The sequence below is a fragment of the Myodes glareolus genome, chromosome 1 (genome assembly GCF_982192425.1).
Source record: "Myodes glareolus chromosome 1, mMyoGla1.1, whole genome shotgun sequence".
In the NCBI taxonomy this organism is placed as follows: Eukaryota; Metazoa; Chordata; class Mammalia; order Rodentia; family Cricetidae; genus Myodes; species Myodes glareolus.
In genome coordinates, this window is record NC_142026.1 from 138,019,549 (window position 1) to 138,039,190 (window position 19,642).

The following is a 19,642-nucleotide window of genomic DNA, read 5'->3' on the forward strand; positions in this document are numbered from 1 at the left end:
CAAAACCAGGAGCCAAAGTAAAACCTTGTTAAGTCCTTTTCTCAGGTGTTGATCACAGCAGCAAAAATGCTCACCAAACCAGGCTCCTTGCCTAACTCACCTTCCTCTGCACAGCTCTGAGACGCAAAGACACCCCCCCCCCCCGGCTGTGCTTCTCCTTCTAATACTCTACCATTTATACAGTTTTTGGTGGTAGCATTGGGATCCTGTGAGCTTGGCCCTTTCAATCTGCATGGCACCTGTATCTCTCTCTACACACTTGCTCTTTCTGAAGGAAGCAACTTGCTATTTTAAACTTCTCAGGGGACATTTGGTGTATTACATTAATATCACGCCAAACTTAAGGTGTCCACAGAAATGAAAATTTGAGGAAAAAATTTGATCATCTCAGTAAAAATATACTTAGCATTTTATAGCAGGCAGTACGGTGATGAATGGGCTAGTCTTCTTTATGAACTTCTGAATGAGGGGGTCCCTGAAAACTTGCCTCTGTATCTCTTCTCTGTTTTTTAAGATTTATTTTTTTCTGGAAGATCTGACCCACTTTGACTTTGGTCTCCATGCAATTGACGCCCAGGTCTCTCTCCAGACATGGTTCTGCTTGTCTGTGAGGACAGATTTATACATTTGCTTGTCATCTTCCCCCCAAAATTCAGAGTCTTCATCCTCAGGTGTGAGAGGGTGGCCTCATAATAATCACAGTTGCCTAGGTTTGGTCTCTGAATTCCCTTGTTAACCTCTGTTTTGTATTCATGTCTGCTTATGGTAGGGAGTCTCTGCTGGTTGCCCTGCTCTTGGAGTCTCTAAGATTCCAAGCATGTCACAGTAGGCTATCACAGCTGGTTGCCTTGCTCTTGGAGTCTCTAAGATTCCAAGCATGTCACAGTAGGCTATCACAGCTGGTTGTCTCTAAGATTCCATGCCTGTTTCTCCTCTTTCACCCTCTAGTGTCACTTCAGCTTGAATCAACCATTGTTGATGTGAGGACTTCAACCATTGCTCAGACTGACTTCCCCCTTTCTCTCCGGCTCTCATGGGAAGGGCGGACATCCCAACTGTATTAATGCTATGCTTGAACAGGTGACATTAATGGGACTGTGATGGGTCAGACTTCACACAGCCTTTGAAATGAATTTTCACTATTATATCAGGATTATCATCCTCGTTCTAGGAAGGAAAGTGAAGCCGTGTAGAGACTGGCTCAGCTGTCCCCGGTGAACTACCGATCCATGTCTGAACAAAGGTTTACCATTACTGCGGCTATAAATCCTTCCTTATGTGTGATTGTAATCCTGCCTTCTGGCTTCACCCTGAACCATGTGTTCATTCTGTTTTCAAGGTTAGCTCATTCTCTTTTTGCCTCAGTGGTTACCTCACTGGCACACCCTGAACACACCTGAGTTTCTGGATCCCCATGTCATTCCCATGGAGCTTCATAGGCTCAGAATGTGTGACCCATGCTGCTGCTTTGGCTTTTAAGTGTCAAGTCAAACAAGTCACTGATGCCTTCCTTCCATAGGCCCCGTGTCATTTTCATCAGCACCACAGTGATCTCTGCTTCTTTTCCATTCCACCCACACCCACTTTCAATTGGTAACACTAGTTTGTGTGCTGGCCTTCCATTTCTCCCCAGCACACCACACCACCCTCCTCTGGCTCTCAGGGAATTTGATTGTAAGCTCTCTGTTTATTTTGTCAGAAGAGCGTTTTCTTCACTTTTCTACTTTGAAAAGAGTCAATGTGTTACGATGCACACTCTAACCTTAATTTGAATTGACTTGAGAAAAGCAGGCTGCCTTTCCCCCAACGCCTGGAAACATTATCTAGAGCAATGGCTTTGGATTTTAGACTGCTCTGTGTCCCGAGGAAGCTAGAGGTCCTGGGGAGAATTCTTTCTTGAGCACTTCACTGAAGGAGGAACACAGGGTCCTGTGAAGTCCCAGCTCCACGTGAGGCCCAGAGCTCTGTTTCCTGGGGAGCAGGGTTGCTGAGACCAGTGTTGACCCAGACATTGGGGCAGCAGCTACTGCCAAGCCAGGGCACATCACAGACAAGTTAGAGTCCTTAAGCAAGTGTGTCAGTGAGTTCCATGAGCTGCCTTTTATTATTTCCATTGGGTTTTCACTGCAGAGTTTATCTCATTTGTCTGTTCATGGGTGTGCATGAGTGCACGCACCAAGGCACACCAGTGGTAGGCAGAGGATATGTTGAGAAAATTGCCCTTTTCTTCAACCATGGGCAGCCCTGGGTTGACACTCAGGTTTGCAGGCTTGGCACTTGCTGCCGTTACCCGCGGCACCATTGTACCAGCCCTGTGCTGTAGTTTCAATCCGCACATCAGAAAGGAGCCCAGGGAGATCTCATGCTCATGGCTTGTTTGCCGTGAGAGCTGCATTACACCTCCCCTCTGCTATTGGGGTTCCCAAAGGGAAGGGTTCCACGTAGAAGAAGAGGCTCCCAGTAGATACAGCAGTGCCTCCTGCCCCCACCCAGGCGATGGTTGCTGTCCCGAGATCCACGCCCCCCCCCCAAGCACACACCTCTAGAGTGTTTGGGCAGCTGACCTCTTCTGGTTTTGGTGACCCGGAAATGTCTCTTACAGGCATTGGCAGAGTCATTCGGGCTGTGACAAACATCTGTACTTGTTAGTGCACAGTACGTTTCTTTCCCAGTGAGTCCCCTGACATGACCCTATACATTTTACTTAGTGTTTCTTTATGAGACGCTTTGAGTCTCAGAAATAACTGCTTTTCTAGAAGAAGACACGGGAATCTGATAGGCACCAAGATAGTTAGCCCCGGGCAGGTGGCATCCCAAGTCCCAGCCTCACTGTGCTTGACACAGCTGACAAGGTTCCATGTTGACTCACCCAGGGGTCTTCTGGAACCTTGCTACAGGTGAAGCCTGTTTCAGACACTGGGGCTCTGAAATCTATGGAGGACTAACTGGTTTGCTGTGACTTACTCTCTCAAGCTAAGGGAAAAGACAGGTTTATAAATGAACAGCTTCTTAGCTGTGCATTGAGTATTCTGCCCATCACATCAGATTATATTATTGTACAGAAAGTAAAAAATAAATGTCTGCTTCCATATTGTAGCTTCACCAGCTACAGCCAGAAAAGTGCCACGTGGTTGGAGATGTGTGTTTCTATATTGCTTATTAAATTGTGTCTTTCTGTAATGTATAGTGGCCTCAAGTGGCCCTATAAACACACACACACACACACACATGCATGCACACATACATAAGCACAAGCTTATACACCAACATGCAAGAGTTCATAAACATACAACTTTATATTTTTATCGTTATTATTTGTAAATAGGAAATGAAGTTACCGTCCTTGAAATTATAATGGCAAGCACACAAAGACACAGTTGCTGGCACAGAATTCAATTAAGAGATAACAATCGCCCCTTGGTGACTGCGTGAGGTAGAAATATACAGGCATGCTAATAAGTCATATCTTAAAGCCACCGTGTTTATCAGCCAGCAGCCAGACATGGGCACAAGCGTGGGAAGACAGGGCTTGCTCTGGGATATTTAATACAAACCAGCTCTCTCCATTTAAGGATTTGTGTTTAATCATTCAGCAACATTTTAAAACATCCTGGCTGGCGAGCTTCTCAATCGGAACTGCTTGCTTTAGGTTTTTGCTCCACCTGGTTGAGGAGGAGCGGGAAGCACACGTTCAGTGATAAGCAATCTGCGTTTGTATTGTCAGAGGCTCTCTTTTTCATTTTCTGACCTTTGAGCTGTGTTTGCGTGCCTCTGCCATCAGCTCTGGACAAAGAAGCCTGCAGAAGGCACTCATTAGCACGCTAGCCAGATGACTGACTCCATAGAATAAGCTTTCCCTAGTAGACACTCGGTGTTGTTCATAGCTAGACTGTTCTAAGCGTGGACTTTAAAATTGCTTAAAGATGAACATGGGGAGGGTGCAAAAATAAGAACGTTTTCTGTTTCTCTTTTATCACTCTTATAAATGGAGATAATTGTATACCAGGTCAAATACATTCTGTAAGTGCCTGTCCAGATAGATTGTACTGACTCACAGTATAGAGCAAAGGAAGGCATCCATGCTCTGTGGGCATGGAACACTCTTCCCAGAAGGACAGGGTGGGTCTTTATCGAAGGAAGGGAACCCCTTGTATTTGACAAATAGGAAAATGGTCTTATATTGGAGCAATCCAGGAGCTATATTTTTGGCTGCCAAGATTAAAGCCTTCATCTCACAGAATGGTTCAGGAACAGCTAGTCTACTGGCATCTAGGTCATGCAATTTGCCTGAAGGTGTTATGTCGCATTTGCTATGAGCAGCTGCCTGGGGGAATCTGCTGGCTTAGCAGATGGTTGTGCTGGGAGAGTAGCCTCCATTCGGTGCCTTGAATCAATCACACGCTTTGCAAAGCCCTCAGTTCTTCAAAGTGTACAAGGAGCTTGAAGAGAAAAGTGGACATGAAAGGAGTAGGGTGGCTACAGACAAGGCAGAGGAAACTGTGGCCGTCTACTCTAGCCCCTCTCCAAGCACATGGACCTTTCTACTCTTTCTCTTTTCAAAGTAAGAGGAAGGAAAGTTGCTGTAGACTTCAGATGCATAATGGATTTTATGCTATCAGGAGGTGAAGCAGCCAAGCCTTCAGCCCAAGCCGTTAGAGAGGGTTTGAGGCTGAACAATCATTTGTCATTTTCTGCCTGACCAAACCAAGACCAGCTTCCAAAACCTGAGGTCTTGTTCTTTGCCTGCACATCTCAGTGACCCTCCTCACTGGAAGACCTGTCCTGGGAGATGCTGGTCTCTGCAGTGTGTCAGAGTGATCACTGAATGAAGGAGATGGGTCCTATCCACGTGGCAACCCAAGCCCAGTGCCAGCATTTGACCCAGCATCTGTGGTACCCGACCCATCCATTAAATATGGTTGTGTGAGTCCAAGGTTCGCTCTACTGAAGTCTAGAAGGTTCTGTTCTGGTCACATGAAGACACCATGGCCTGTGCTTGATCCCAAGTCTTTGCAGAATTTCTAAACTCTGCCTTCTGCAGTTCAACCCAGCATGGTGTGGTCAGTGACAAGGGAGGTCACAAAGGAACCAAAGGGAGCTTTTCCTCTGAGATGATAATTACATTTCCCTCCTTCTCCTCTTTCCAAACCCTCCCTATACCTCTACCCACTCTCCTTCAAATTCATGGCCTCTTTTTATTGACTGTTAATGCATACATATATGTATATGCACACACACACACATATATGTATATTTCAAAATGTAAACTGCTTACTCTGTATGTTATTGTAGGTATATTTCCAGGGATGACAGTTTGGCACTGGACAACCAATTGGAGTGCTCTTCTCTGGGCATGACCACCTCTCCTGTTCCCAGCATTCCTCAGTTTCCTACAGTTCTTTATACAGAGTTGAGACTGTGTAGACTTCTCCCTGCCCACCTTGGCATGTCTATTGGTATTGTCCTTGTTCAGCTTACAGTGCTTATAGACTGCTTTCCTTTTTTCCAGTGTTCTAAAAGGTACAGCTAGAGCTGTGCACTTCTTGTAACTCTTGATGCAATGAAGCATTTACAAAACCCCTGTGATCCTCAAAAGAACTAAGTGGTGTGGGCTTATATGGTGTGGAGAAAAAAAGGTGGGAGAGGGCCTGCACTTACTGGGAAAGTGGGCTGTGTTTGAAATCTCTTTGGATTAAGTGTTGAAAACAGGATGAATCAGAGAAGGTTCAGTAGAGCACATACTGCTCACCTCAAGGACCTGAGTTCTTGGGACTCATGTCAGCTCACAACCAGCTGTCCCTGCAGCTCCAGGGACCTGATGTCCTCATCTGGCCTCAGCCTGCACGTGCACTCATGCACACCCACACAGAGACGTGCACACATACATATAAGATTTTAAAAAGTCTTTATCAGTGATGTTTTTGGCCATTTTAAAAAATTTTAACATTATTAATTTCTTTATATGTAACTAGATTGAATTATAAGCACTCTGCTCTAAATGGACCAGTACTGGTAGAATTACTCACAATTAAAATGCACATACCCTAAACATTAGTCAAATTAGAAATCTGAGCAGTTAGTATATCATCCTAGAAAGGCCGATAAGAGATTTTGACATGCAGAATAATGTGATTGAGACAAAATTCGTATGAAAAGTGTGAGGATTTATTAACTTGTCCTATTTTTAAATCAGTTGTCTCTAACAGTAGGATTTGGAGGGAACTACAGAAAAGCAGACAGATGTCACCCTGAACTTCAGGGACTTATTGTTCAACTGTGGTCATCAACCATTTTTAGACAATGTATAAGTAAGAAGTGTTCTTTGTGTACTGGTCTCATAGTATTGTGGGAAATTAGACAGGGATCTTGGAGAAGAGAGGGTGTAACGAGACCAAATGGCCAGCATAGCCTGTGAAGTTCATCATATATGCTTCCCCATGAAGAATTTATATCGTGGGGTTTGTGAAGTTGCCTTGAATCTTTGTATTTAATTTACATGTCAGTCTTTTACTTGTGCACTCGCAGAATCAAGGCTCACTCTGCTCAGGCGTGTTCCCAGGGGCTGTGGATCAATTCTGTAATGTTAGAAGACACAGCTGGAAGAATGAAGGGCTCATCAAACCTATGATTCTGAAGATGTTTTAGATATTTGCATTGATCCCCACATAGCCTTCATGTATCTAGCTGGAGTAAACAGACCCATAGAGACAACCAGGCTAGGGCTTTATGCAGTATGGCTTCCAACCCGCATCACCTCTGCTGATCTCTTGCCTGGGCTTGGGGTCAAGAACTGGGAAGAAAAAATGGATAGCTCCATGTAAGCTCATGCTTGGCGACTTTGTGAGGTTGGCAATTAGGGAATGCAATAACAGCTGGAGTTTGGGAAGGAAATACGGTTGTAACTGCAAGGACAGTACAAAGGGAAATTTGGACAGACCTGTTGACTGGTTTGAAGAGTCGGGCAGCAGCAGGGTCTAGAATTCAAAAGCCACAGGGCTAGTGCTATAGAGAAATAGATGAAAATGAGACCCAGAAATGAGTTGGAGGTCAGACCCCCTACAAGGTCAGCAGTGGTCTTGAAGAAGGAAATGCTGGGGAGAAGGCAAAGGGGCTGAGGCCATATGGACAACAATCTGTCCCACAGCTTCTGAAGACCCTTTTGAGGGAAGAAGTGCCAGAATGTCTGAGGCTCCAGTGACCTTTGTCCCCAGCAGGATTAGGTCATTTGAAACCAGCGAGGAAAGTGGTGTAGACAGAGAAAAGGCCGGACACAGGCTAGCATGTATGGTTAAAGAAACATGTTTTAGTGGTGGGGTTAGTAGAAATTAAAAAGTGGCAAGGAGAGACAGCAGTCCTTCCTCAGAGTCTGCCCTTGCTGCATGGGTGGTGAGGAGGATCAATCACTTTTGTCTGGATCCTGATTTCTGCTCAGTACATTGTGAGTAATGATGCCTTGCAGCAGAACGCAGTTAGAATGGAGCACAGAGGTTTATGTCGCTGTCCTTAGCACAATGCCCAAAGAGAAGACATAGAGTAAGTGAAGAGAAAGAGGACTGTCACAATAATGCTGAAAATCTTCATGTGACAGGGTTCAGGAGAGGCCCCCATGACATGGAGTGTAAGCAAGACAATGACCTGCTCCACAGAGTCACTGGGAAGGGAAAGTGATTAGTTCAATTGTCTGTTGTTACTCCTGTCTTCTCTTCCTGCTTAGAGTTAACACTGTATTTAGATCATAGGTGTTTGCCTTCTTTTTTCTCCTCAAGAGCAAGGGCTGGAGTTTCTCAGTCACATGCTGGCTTTTGGGTAGAAAATGTAGCCCAAGGTTGAGGGAGGGTCAAGTGTGTACTTATACCGAGTTCAGCATCTACAAATAGAAAAGGATGGAAGTAAAAGGCAAATGTGTCCTGATCAAAATTTCAGACCCACTGAACAAGGCTGAGAGAATAAGGAGAGTGGGGGCGGGGGCTCTGGTTGATCAGGTTGATCATCGGGCTCCTATAGCAGGGGTAGGTAGGGTTCTCCCTTTATAGGTCAGATGAAGTTTGATCTACAGGTAGGTAAAGAGCTGTTCCAAGTGCTGAATCAATGAGGTAGATGCTTTTATACCCTTTAACAGGTATCAGCTTCCTGAAAGTCTGAGGCATTAGGGATAGGGACCCTTTGAAGAAAATTAATGCAGATAGGTATATTACCCATGGGAAAAGCAACATACAGCATAAAAGTGAGGAAAATCAAAGCAGGAAAGAAAAGTATAAAGAAACAGAGGCTTGGGTATTAGAGAAAATGATGAAGTGTTGGAGTGCTCCATAGCCTGGCTGTCTAGGGGTATAGGCTCTCCTCAGTGGTGTCTGTGAGGACAGCTCAGGGTCATATGGCTTTTCATCTGTTCACAGTGGCTCTCTGAGGTGGTAGTACCTGCGGGGGCTTCTGGATAGCTTTAGTTTTTAGTTTTATGAAACTAAAACATTTTTAGGAGAAAATCCCAATTTCTCCAGTGTGTCCCCAAGGTCAAATGCCCACTATAGAAAGTTGGCAAGGCAACCACGCAGTCTGTCCTCAGCTTCCTTCTCCTTTGCTCATGCGAGGAAGGTGGATGGCTTTATTTGACTGTTGCTTTGACACCCACAAAGGCAGTCTCAATATCAAGATTAGGTTGGACTATGGCATACCTATAAAGAATTTCCTCAGCTGGGTTCATTGAGTTGGGTCGGTCCACCGTGTTTGCGAATGGTACCATTTCATGGGCTGGGCTGTGGACTGAGAGAGAAGAGGGAGCAAGCTGCACACCAGGACACTTTAAGTCACTGCTCTCCGCTCCTGACTACGACTGTGATGTGACTGACCACTTCTAGTGTGGTATGACTGACCGCCTCTAGTGTGATAGGACTGACCGCCTCTAATTCCCACCACCTTCATTTGCCTGCCGTGATGGATTTTAATCCAGAAGCCCTCACTCCCTGAAGGATCTTTGGTTAGGGTATTTTACCACTGAAACAGGAAAAGAAATGGAGACAGAAATGGGTACCAAGGAATGGGACAGTTGATGTAACAAACGTGACCATGCGTCACTCAGGACTTTGGAACTCTTTTGTGGGAAGAATGTGGGAGAGTTGGAGCTTTGGGCTGGAGAAGTCATTTAATGCTGGGAGCAGAACTTAATGAGCCATTCCTGTAGACGTCTGCAAGACAACAACGCCAAGGGAAATGAGGACAGGACAGGACTGGCTCATGAGGTTTCCGAGGGGGACAAGGACTCTGTTAGGAAATGGGTTATGGAAAATCTATCTAATATTTTGGCCAAGATTCTGTCATCATTCTGTTCCTACCCCAAGAACCAGAGCAAAGTTGAACTGAAAGAAAATTTACTTATTTTTTGATGACAGGAAGGTGCATGGGCAAGCTTAAAGTTTTAATCAAGGAGAGTGCAGAGAGCAAAGCAATTAGCACCATTAAGGAGAATCATAGCACTCTGTTCTAGAAATATGAAAATGATTTCTCAGGGTCAATATACAGATACAGACTTGATCCAAAGGGCTGGGTTACATCTCAAGGTGACTTCAGGATTTAGTAACATTCTTCTCATAATACATCTTTTAAAAAAGGCATTGAAGTTAGAAATATTTAGTGGGTCACAGAGAGCAGTGGAGGCTGAACTCCATGGAGGGGCCTGAGAGGCAGTGGGTGAAGCTATAAAGATGAAGCCTGAGTTGCATGGAGACCTCAGAATAGTAGAGATGTGAGGACCAGGTGCCATCCGTCAAGGAGGCCACAAGCATGGAGCAGGGTAGCCATGGTAGAGAAGCTGTGTGCACTATGTGATACAGGGATTGGAAGAGTGGAGCTAACCAAGTCTTTGGTACCCTGCCAATTTCGTCATGAGCCCAAGATACCAAACATGGAGTTGAGGGATTTTGTGTCTTCCCTACTATTTTTGTTTTGTTGAGATCATTTTTTTTCACCTTTTGGAACAAAAGTATTTACTCCACACAATTATGCTTTTTGTTTGTTTGTTTGTTTTTATTTTTATTTTATAAGACTCTCAGTAGAGAGACCTTGGTCTTTTGGAATACTGGAACTAGTGATGACTATGGGGACTTTATGATTAGATTTGAATATATTATATAAATTCAATATATATATCATATATTTTATATGATAGCATGAGCATGAACATGTAGAGACAAGGGATAGAAGGTTATGATTTAAAAGTGTCCTTGGGTATTGACATGGGATTGAATTGAAATGGTTAGTTTGTTAACTTGACACTGGGCAGAATTTTCTTGGAAGTCAATCTCAGTATCAAGATTAGGTTACTGTCTTAGTCACTATTTTATTGCCGTGAAAAGACACGGTGACCAAAGCAACTCTTTCAAAAGAAAGCATTCAGCTGGGGTTTGGCTTACAGTTTCAAAGGCCTAGTCCATTTTCATGGTAGGGAGCTTGGCAGTAGGTAGATGTGATGCTGGAGAAATAACTGAGTGCTACATTCTGATCTGAAAGCAGAGAGAGAGAGAGAGAGAGAAAGAGAGAGAGAGAGAGAGAGAGAGAGACTGACTGGCTGACTGGTATGGGCTTTTGAAACCTCAAAGTCTATACCCAGCATCTTACTTCCTCCAATAAGCCCACACCTAGTATGACAAGACCATATCTTCCAATCCTTCTAATCCTGTCAAACAGCTTCAGTTCCTGGTAACCAAGCAATGCAAAATAAGAGCCCATGGGGGAGATGTGGGTTAAGAGAGTTGTGAAGATCCACCCTGAATATGGGTAGCATCATTTCATGACCTGAATGAGCACACGTGCATTAATGCATTGCTCTCTACCCTTGGTTATGAATTTAATGTAACCAGATGCTTTAAGTTCCTACCTCCTTGACTACCCGACAAGGTTGGACTCTTACCCAGAAGCCCTTTCTCCTTTAAGGTGCTCTTAACTCAGTGACAGGAAAGGAGACCAAGGTAGCATGCTTAAAAAACTCCTTCTCCATATTGCTGCTAAGAAAATCCTCTGCAGGGCACGCTGGAAAAGCACTCTCTGCTGTAATACTTCCTTCCTTCTTTATTTTAGTCAGAGAGAGTCTCTATTCTTTACTGAACATCATCCTTGAGGAACACAATTTCCAATTTAAATTAGAATTTAAATATCAATACGCAAGCCATTGCAGCTGGTTTGAGGGGCTGGTGCTCTAACATTCCCCTTCTCTGCTTATTGTTAGGGATGAAAGCCGGATTGAATTCACACCCCCTCCTAGATAATCAATTACCTAATTGTGTTTTGGCATGGGGTCAGCCTCCTGTCAAACCATTCTTACTCAAGCAGGTGGTAGAGTAAAGCAAAACCGACCAAACAGCCAGACAATTGCAAAAGCAGTATAAGATATTGGCAGAACTCAAATGCAAACAAACAGAACCCAGTCAGGCCACTTGGATACTGCAGATATAATGACCCCCGAGACTCTTGGAAGTGACAGACAGAAACCTGAAAAAAGTCTTGTCTGGTCCTAGCCTTAGGCACATCCGGTCATTTTTGCCACCAGGCAAGTTGTCACTGCCCTTGCTGACACACTGTAGATGTTGCTTCTTGAGCTGCCCTTTCCTGGTGCCGCCCAGGTCAGCTCCCCTTTCCTGTAGCCTCGTCACACTCTCTAATATCTCTGCAAGCATATGCCATGTGCAATTGCCTGTGAGTGCCTCCATCTCTGTGGGGAAAGGTGATGTCATCTCTCAAGGTATTCCCAGCTCCTACATGAACAGTTAATCTAAAGTGGCCGAGGATTCAGTTCAACACCACACAGCCAAGCCATTGCCAGGTTATGCCACTGAATTCTAAGAAGTCTGAAAACGTCTGTCTTCAGTTAATAAGTGATGTCAGAGCTGTATGCTCAGTGGTGATGCATTATCCCAGACAGATATTTTTCACTTTTATAAAGAAGTCTTTTAATTGGACTGCTAGGGATGCCTAGTAATTTATTCCTTTATATTGCCCTCAAAATTCTGATTAGACACTGGCTAAGCAGAGAACTAATGAATAAATGTCTCCACTGCCCTAAGCCAGGCCCAGGCAGGGAACCTGCCATTAAGGTACAATCATTTATAGCATTTACAGTGAGTGTCTATGTCCTCTTTGCTGTCCCTGGAGTGTTGAGGTTACAGCTACTTTCTCCAGCCCAAGTTCAGCAATGGCTTTGCCTGGTTCATAGGTCTCAGGAAGAGAGTGACATTCTGCTGCCACATGAAGGTCCATGCTCCTGGAGAATACTGTTTCTGCTCTGGTCCTGTCATCTGCATGGATAGGTGGTTAGTCTTCCAAGAGGATCTGGCCCTGGGCAGTTTGCATAAACTCTGTGAGGAGGTTGCAACGGTCAGGGCATGTCGAGCCTCTCAGGAGACAACCCATAATCTCTACTGACATCATCTTCAAAATCCAGTGCCTAAATTTTCAGCTACTGAGTGTGACACTCAAGCTGGAGACTTTTCATATGGAGAATTTTATATGATAACCACAACCCATCACCTCTGTGTGTTGTCTCACCAGATTCTTCTGTCTCCTTGGGAGGACTCTTTAGCTCAGTCTAACTTGTTTTGATGGATTCTTCCTCCTCACCTAGATGTATGGGACACTGGTTCTCCATCATCCATTACTTTACAGCCTCATGCTTGGTCCCTTGATTGAGGGTCATGACAGTTCTGCAGGAGTGACAGAAGTCTTATCCTCTCCGAACCTCGCGATGGTGTCAACCATCCTCAGTCTCTAGCATCCTCTTGGAATCATGGAAATGGTCAGAATACCTTTACTTGGAGTGAATGCGTGACCCTTTGGGTATGCACCTGACTTTAGTCTCTGTGCCCGACAGTAGACGAACAGAGCCTATTCCCCTGTAACTGAAGCTTCCATCTCTTGCCTTGATACAGTCACGTAACAGAGCAAATATTCAACCACCTCTGGCTGGGGCAGCAACGTCCTCCCAGACACTGCAGACATCTAGAAAGGATCTCTCCAGCCTACATGAGATTTGTGTCCCCGTGCGCTGCATCTGCTGATGGAGGAGGGAGTCTCCAATTCCTCTGAATGAGTAGATGGAAATTTGAAATTCCAAGACTGAGTTCCCTTGCCTTGTTAATGGCATTTGCTTGCCAAATAAGTTGTCATGGTTATAGGTTTAAGTGAAGTTACAAAATGCCAAGTGCTTTTCCATGACCATCATGGAGTCTCACAAGAAGGGGCTTTGGCTGAGCATCATTGCTGGAGAAAAGGGTTCTTCAGCTTGTTTGGATTCCATGAGAAGGAAGATAGTGATTCTTCGTTGCTGAAGCTCACGACCAGCCAGTCCCACTTCTGATTTGTGTAGTAATGCTTTATAATGAGAGTTCCTCTGGGGACAGCATGCCCTGAGTAGTGACATGAATGTGACCTCCAACAATGGTTTCAGATAATATTGATACACGTTGTTTTATTGTCCCAGTGGGTAGTTCAATGATATCACTGAGAACTTTGGAGTGGACTCACTAATAAGAGGATATAGATATTCTTACAGTGTATTTTGAATTTGTTTTCACTGAGGCTCCTCACTTGATTTTCCTAGATTGCTTCGTTCTGAGAGAAATGGGTGTAGGCAAGTGCATATATCTATATATAATCTATATCTACATATTATTGCCTTTGAATAATAGAAATATTGGGGCCTCAAGAATTTGATATCTGGAAATTTATCTTAGACCTTTGTTAAAATGCTTACTTCGTTCCTTGTTTACTTTGATAATGAAATAGCAGATTAAATTGCCACTCCATGTTATACTTTGCAATCCCCTAACAAAATCTTATCTCCTACAGCTTTTCTAAAATATACAACAGTGTGGATTATTCTGACAAATAGACGAGAAAACACCAGAGAACACCATTGTCCTCTGTGTCAGTTTCTCCCAAGTCTGTGCCTGTCATCTTCTGGTCCGGAGACATAGCCTGCCCTGTGCCCAGTGTCTGGCCACCAAGTCCTTGGGAGCATGCCTGAACTTTCCAGTTCCTGTTTGTGATCCCACGGAGCTTGCCTCCAGCACAGCCCTGAATGGCGCCATTGTGACAGCCTGCATGATGTTTAAGATGCTGAGAGGGGCCGCATTACCAAAGAATGTCTTTCAGGAGAGGAAAACTAAATGACCGGTAAGAAAGGATCTTCACAAGTTCCTATTGTATGTGACACAAAGACGAGCCGATGCATTTAGGTCCAATTCTTCAAGGTCTTCAGAGGCTGCCAAGCTCGGGCTCCCACCCTCCCCTGCCATGGGAGTCTAGGCTGAAATCTAAGTCCAAATGAATGAATCTGATGGGGAGGGGTTGGAGGAGTCAGTCACAGCTGTGATTCTGACTCACTGGGGATTTGAGTTTTCTATGTAGTCAGGATCAAGTCTCTGAAATTATTTGATTTGGGAATGGGATAAAAAAATGGATAATATCTGATTTGTCGATTAGCCCCTGGGTAGGGAAATACTAATTTCAAATATCATTCATCTTCCCCTTTATCTAGTCTCTCTGAGCTGTAATGAAATCAGGTCTGAGGACCGAGTCCAGCTTGCTGAAGCTCAGAGGAGTTTGCACACTGAACTGGCAAATTAATCTGTGAACAGCCCACATTCCAGCACTTATTTAGTCAATATTCAGCAAATGAGAATGGTGGGAAGCACTTTTTTTTTTGTCTATTTACTCATCAGAATTTTCCCAATCACCGCATTGTAGGCTTTATTTATCTTTTCTAAAACCATGAATTTTTTGGTTTAATTGTGTTTTCTTTTCCCTTCTGACTAAAAGACACACTGTTGAAGTAAATGTATTTACATGTTAAACTTCCCAGACTCAGTTAGAAGGAGAATTAGCAAAGGACTCAGGAGATTGGGAATGTGTTCAGCTCGCTGGAGATGCTCATTGTGGTCTGTTCCCAAACAGTTTTGCCGTCAACGCCGTGTGAGACATTCTATAATCGATAGACATATGTGTAAACTGTTAAAGGAAATATTTAGCAGGGTTTCAGAGTTTGAGGTTGTTCAGGGAGTTTCTGCTTTTTGGGTTTACTATGTAAGGGTTGCTATGCTGTACGGTAGGTCACCCTCACACTCCTGTGACCCTAATGCATGTCATTATACCCCAACCCCCTCTGTGTGTATGTGTGTGTGTGCATATGTGTACCTATGTGAACATGCAGAGGCCACGTGTTGACCTTAATGTAATTCTTTAGGGTATTGCACATCTGGTTTTCCAAGGCAGAGGCTCTCTTTGGTCTGGAGCCCCTTTATTTGGATAAGTTTGCTGGCCAGTGAGTCCAAGGTATCCACCCACCTCTGTCCTCACAGCTATTTACATGTGCCACTAGGGCTGGTATTTTTTATGTGAGACTCAGGTTTTCATTCTTGCATAGCAAGCATTTATTAGCCACGTTATCTTCCCAGCCTCCTAGTGAGGGCTACTCATTAACTTATTCCATCAGCATTGAGACTGTATAGTGAAATGTTCATTGGAAAGAATTAGAGACAATCTTTCGGGCTGGAGTCATGGATCTATCACCCATCAGGGCTTGAAGGTGGCACAAATCACTTGACTTCTCTGAGCCTCAGTTTCTCATCTGTCCAAGGGGCAACACATAAAAAAGGGAGAAGGAGAAGCGCCCACAGTGTCATAATAGACACGAGCTTCCCTAGTGCCTGGGACACCAAATTCCTTCAAAGGGAGATATGTAGGCAACAGATCTCCCTGGGCTGGAGGCACTGCCTGCATATCACATTCCGCACCAGGCATTGGGAATGGCAATGGCCACAGTGCCTCCTTCAAGGTATTCTCCTGTGAGGGAAGACACTTAAACAATCAAAGATAAGATAGCATTACCCATGTTGAGAACACAGTCATCACTCCAAGTACACTGGAGAATAAAATCTATTGGGTGAATGAGCAAATGATTGGAAAGACAGATGAGTGGGTTTATAACCAGCGTGATGGCAGAACAGAGGGACAAATGACCTCCTTTGCAGTACTCTGGGGATAGTTTCTGTGTTTGTGACCGTAGAAGACATGGTCCCCTCTGACCCAAACAGTGTCAGATGTTTACAGTTGGAAATGCTCCAGGCAAATGGCCCTGGTTGGAGAGATTGGCTGCTGTAAATCAAGAAAATGAAAAACAAAGGAAACAGAAAGTTTCAACAGGTGAAAGACATGCTGCCCTAAAGGACTTAGGAGAAAGCCATCTGAAAAGAAACTCCCAGAGAGGAAGTGATCAGGCAACATTCAACCAAGCAACACTACTCACAATCCCTCACCCACCCTGTTCTCAAGACTCAGTAGACCACGTTGTCTGCCTCTCATTCCCAGGATTATATCTCGGCATGACTTGTATTCTGGAAAAAAGAAAACCTTTTGGATTTTAATTCTAACAGGGAAACCCATGACACGGATGATGTTTGTCTGATACCTTGTGGTCTGTGTTAAGAAGAGGTCAAGACCATGATGAAGACACCCATTGAAACAATTTATCTGAGCTAATAGGAGTTCACCAACTCCAGTCAGATAGGAGAGAAGCCAGCATAGGTCCAAATTAGTCCCTCTGAATGTGGGTGACAGTTGTTTGGCTGGGGCAGACTGCGGGGCCACCGGCAGTGGCACCAGAATTTCTTCCTACTGCTTGTACTGGCTTTTTGGGAACCTAGTCTCTTTGGATGGATACCTTGCTCAGTCTAGATATAGTAGGGAGGGCCTTGGACCTTCCCCAAATCAATGAGCCTTACCTTCTCTGGGGGGGTGAGACGGGAGAAATGGAAGGAGGGGAGGATGTGGGAGGAGAGGGGCTGGGAGTGGGAACTGGGATTTCTTTTTTTTAAAAAAGTAAAAAATTGAAAGTAAAAAATTGATAAAAGATATGCCTCCCCCCCAAAGAAGAAAAGAAAATTCAAAGCTTTGCAGTATGATGTGGTTATCCTTACAAGGGCCACAGGGTCTGAGGGTCAAGTTTGCTATTCGAGCTGAGAGAAACTACCTTAGACATTAGCGTCATTAGTGTTACAATCCTTCAAATATATAAACTAATGACATAAAAGTATTTGATGGCTTGGCTGAGTATGTTGTCCACAGACGCATGCATACCCTGCAGCATTCTCTCTCGGTATTTTTTGGGATGAATTCAGTGCTTTACTTCAGTGTTTCTGTTGCTGGCACCAGACTGTCTAATCTAACCACTGTAAATTACTGGCTGACTGGAAAGGGCTTGTGTACAAAACGCAATTAATTTGTAACTGATTACTACATTGGTAAAATTCTATCCACGCTACTGAAGTCCTCACTGAAATTATTGAAAGATATCTATTCAAACCTCTGTTACCTTTGGAAATGTGAGTGTGTGTGTGTGTGTGTGTGTGTGTGTGTATGTGTGTTTTAGTATAGTGCATGTGCAAATGTATACACGCCTGAGGAGGTCAGAGGTTAGTATTAGGTGTCTCTTTCAGCCATTCCCCATTTTCTCTTTACAGGTAGGGTCTCTGATGGTTTCAGAGCTCATCCCTGTGTCTAGGCTGACTGACCTGTGACCTTCAAGCTTCACCTACCTCTACCTGCCCAGCACTAGGTTTACAGATGCACATAGCCAAGCCCTGAATTTTACATGGATTCCACAGGTCTACCCTTGTGTCCTCAAGCTTCCACAGCAAGAATTGTACTGACATAGACATCTCTTCAGCCTCTCAATATACTTTTAATAAATATTTTATGAATTGATAAAAAAGATCTTTGCTCTATTCTCTTTCCTTGTGAAATCTCCCACCCCCGCGCCTGCCTGGGAGATGGGGGAGGGCGCTCTAGGGCTCACTCCCCCCATAGTGTCAGCCACTCATCAGAATGGCCTTCCTGGCTCTCGGGTCTTGCTGAGATGATGCAGTCAGTCCTGCCAAGAGTTTGTAATGAAAGAGAGTAAAGACCTCCGCCCCTTTCAGCAGCTGCCTTCCTGTTCTTTAAAGAGGCCCCACTTTTCCATTTCCTAGACCGGTAAAAGCCCCCAGAGGAAGTACAGGCTGACAGCGTTGCCAGTCTCACATTTGGCCAGCAAAGACACGATAAATGAATCGGAATGACATCGGCACCCTCTCCTAGAGAGCATTGTAAAAGGACGTTTGACAGTAAAAGTAGGATTGGAAGTCAGCTTTCAAAATAAGACGATACTTATGACTACGCTTAGGTTCGCAGAGAAGTCCCTGGATTGTCATTGCCTGTTCTCATTTTGCCACCAACCAATAAACATTTGGCAAGGGACAGCGGAAGTTCCCCAAACACTTTCTGTGCCTGATCCCTGGACTCAACATTCAGATTCAGGAAGGATTTGGAATTTCTTCAGCTCCATTGTCAACAGTGGCTCTTCATAGCCAAAGGGAGCATGGGTCCCTTCAGAGGAACAAGCCACTCTCTCTTCTGTTTTTACTTCCCTAAAAGCATTTCTGGTTTCACATTAGTGCTCAGTCTGGGAAACATTCAGCTGGCTCTCCTGCTAAGGTATTCTGCTGGCCCTAGCTTTGTAAGACAAAACCACTGTGCCCAGGTCCCCCATCTGTCAGAACTAAGGCAGCACTGAAACATAGGACTTGTCGTGGGCTTTATATGTTAAATCCCAAAGTACGGCAGGGAGATGCCCACAGCTAATGCACCTGACTTTCCTTAGCAGGTTCAAGGCTTTTATGGTCATCTGAAGGTGGTTTTGGAGTGTGGTGAACATATCAGGTGATATACCATTTCCTTAGGCCACAACGGGAGGGTGAAATGAAACATGTTGTATTGCTGCTCCCATGTAATCACAATTTCCCAGTGTTTGTATGCTACACGCACGTTCATATAGTTGTGTGCGGGGGTTTGCCCATTTGTGCAAGAATGTGTAGACGCCAGGGGTTGACATCGAGATGTCTTTGTCAATTGCTTCTCTGCCTGACTTTTTGAGACAGTCTTTCACTGAGCCTGGACACTCCCGAGTCTGTTGGCTTAGCTAGGTGTGGATCACCCGAGGTCCATGTGGCTCTATCCTTTTGTGCTGGGTTACAGCTGTGTACTGCTATAAGCAGCCATTTATATAGATGCTGTAGACCCACACCGAGATTCCCATGCACCACTGGGTCATCCCCTCGTTGTGTTAGAGCTTTCATAACCCTTTGGATTCATCCAAAATATATACTAGACATCTTAGTTTTTTTTATTTGACCTGGGACAAGTAGGTTCTTGGACAATCTACTGCAATCAATGTAGCCTAAGCAGATCTGGATTTCTAATGTTTACATGGGACCAAAAGGGTGTTTGGTCCACATGTGTGGCCTTTGTTGACTTTTTGCTTGTAGGGTGATGGATAAATAGGTACAGTTTAAGGCAATGGTGACTGGAGAGAAATATGTCTATAGGAAGCAGTGACAGTGTGAATAGACCTTTGGTCTCTGGTTCTATTTCTGCGCTCCTTAGCATCTATGACACAGTCAATTGCACTTGTGTTTGATTTTGAAGAATCTACTTGAGATTCTCCTTCAAATGGAAGAGTAAGTGGTCCCATCGAAATACATTCACTTCTCAGGCTCTGCTGCTCTGATGCAGGTTTAGCATGAACGCCTCCAACTATTTAAACAAATCAGCGAATGTCTGC

The 19,642-nt window shown here is 44.4% G+C and overlaps 1 long non-coding RNA gene across 1 annotated transcript; it reads left to right on the forward strand.

The window, feature by feature from the left end:
- The first annotated feature begins 938 nt into the window (after nucleotides 1–938).
- Nucleotides 939–17,749, forward strand: LOC125392269 (uncharacterized). The gene is made up of 3 exons (XR_007229451.3): nucleotides 939–1,080; nucleotides 13,834–14,160; nucleotides 17,505–17,749. It is a non-coding gene; the product is annotated as an uncharacterized LOC125392269 (long non-coding RNA).
- Nucleotides 17,750–19,642: the final 1,893 nt, after the last annotated feature.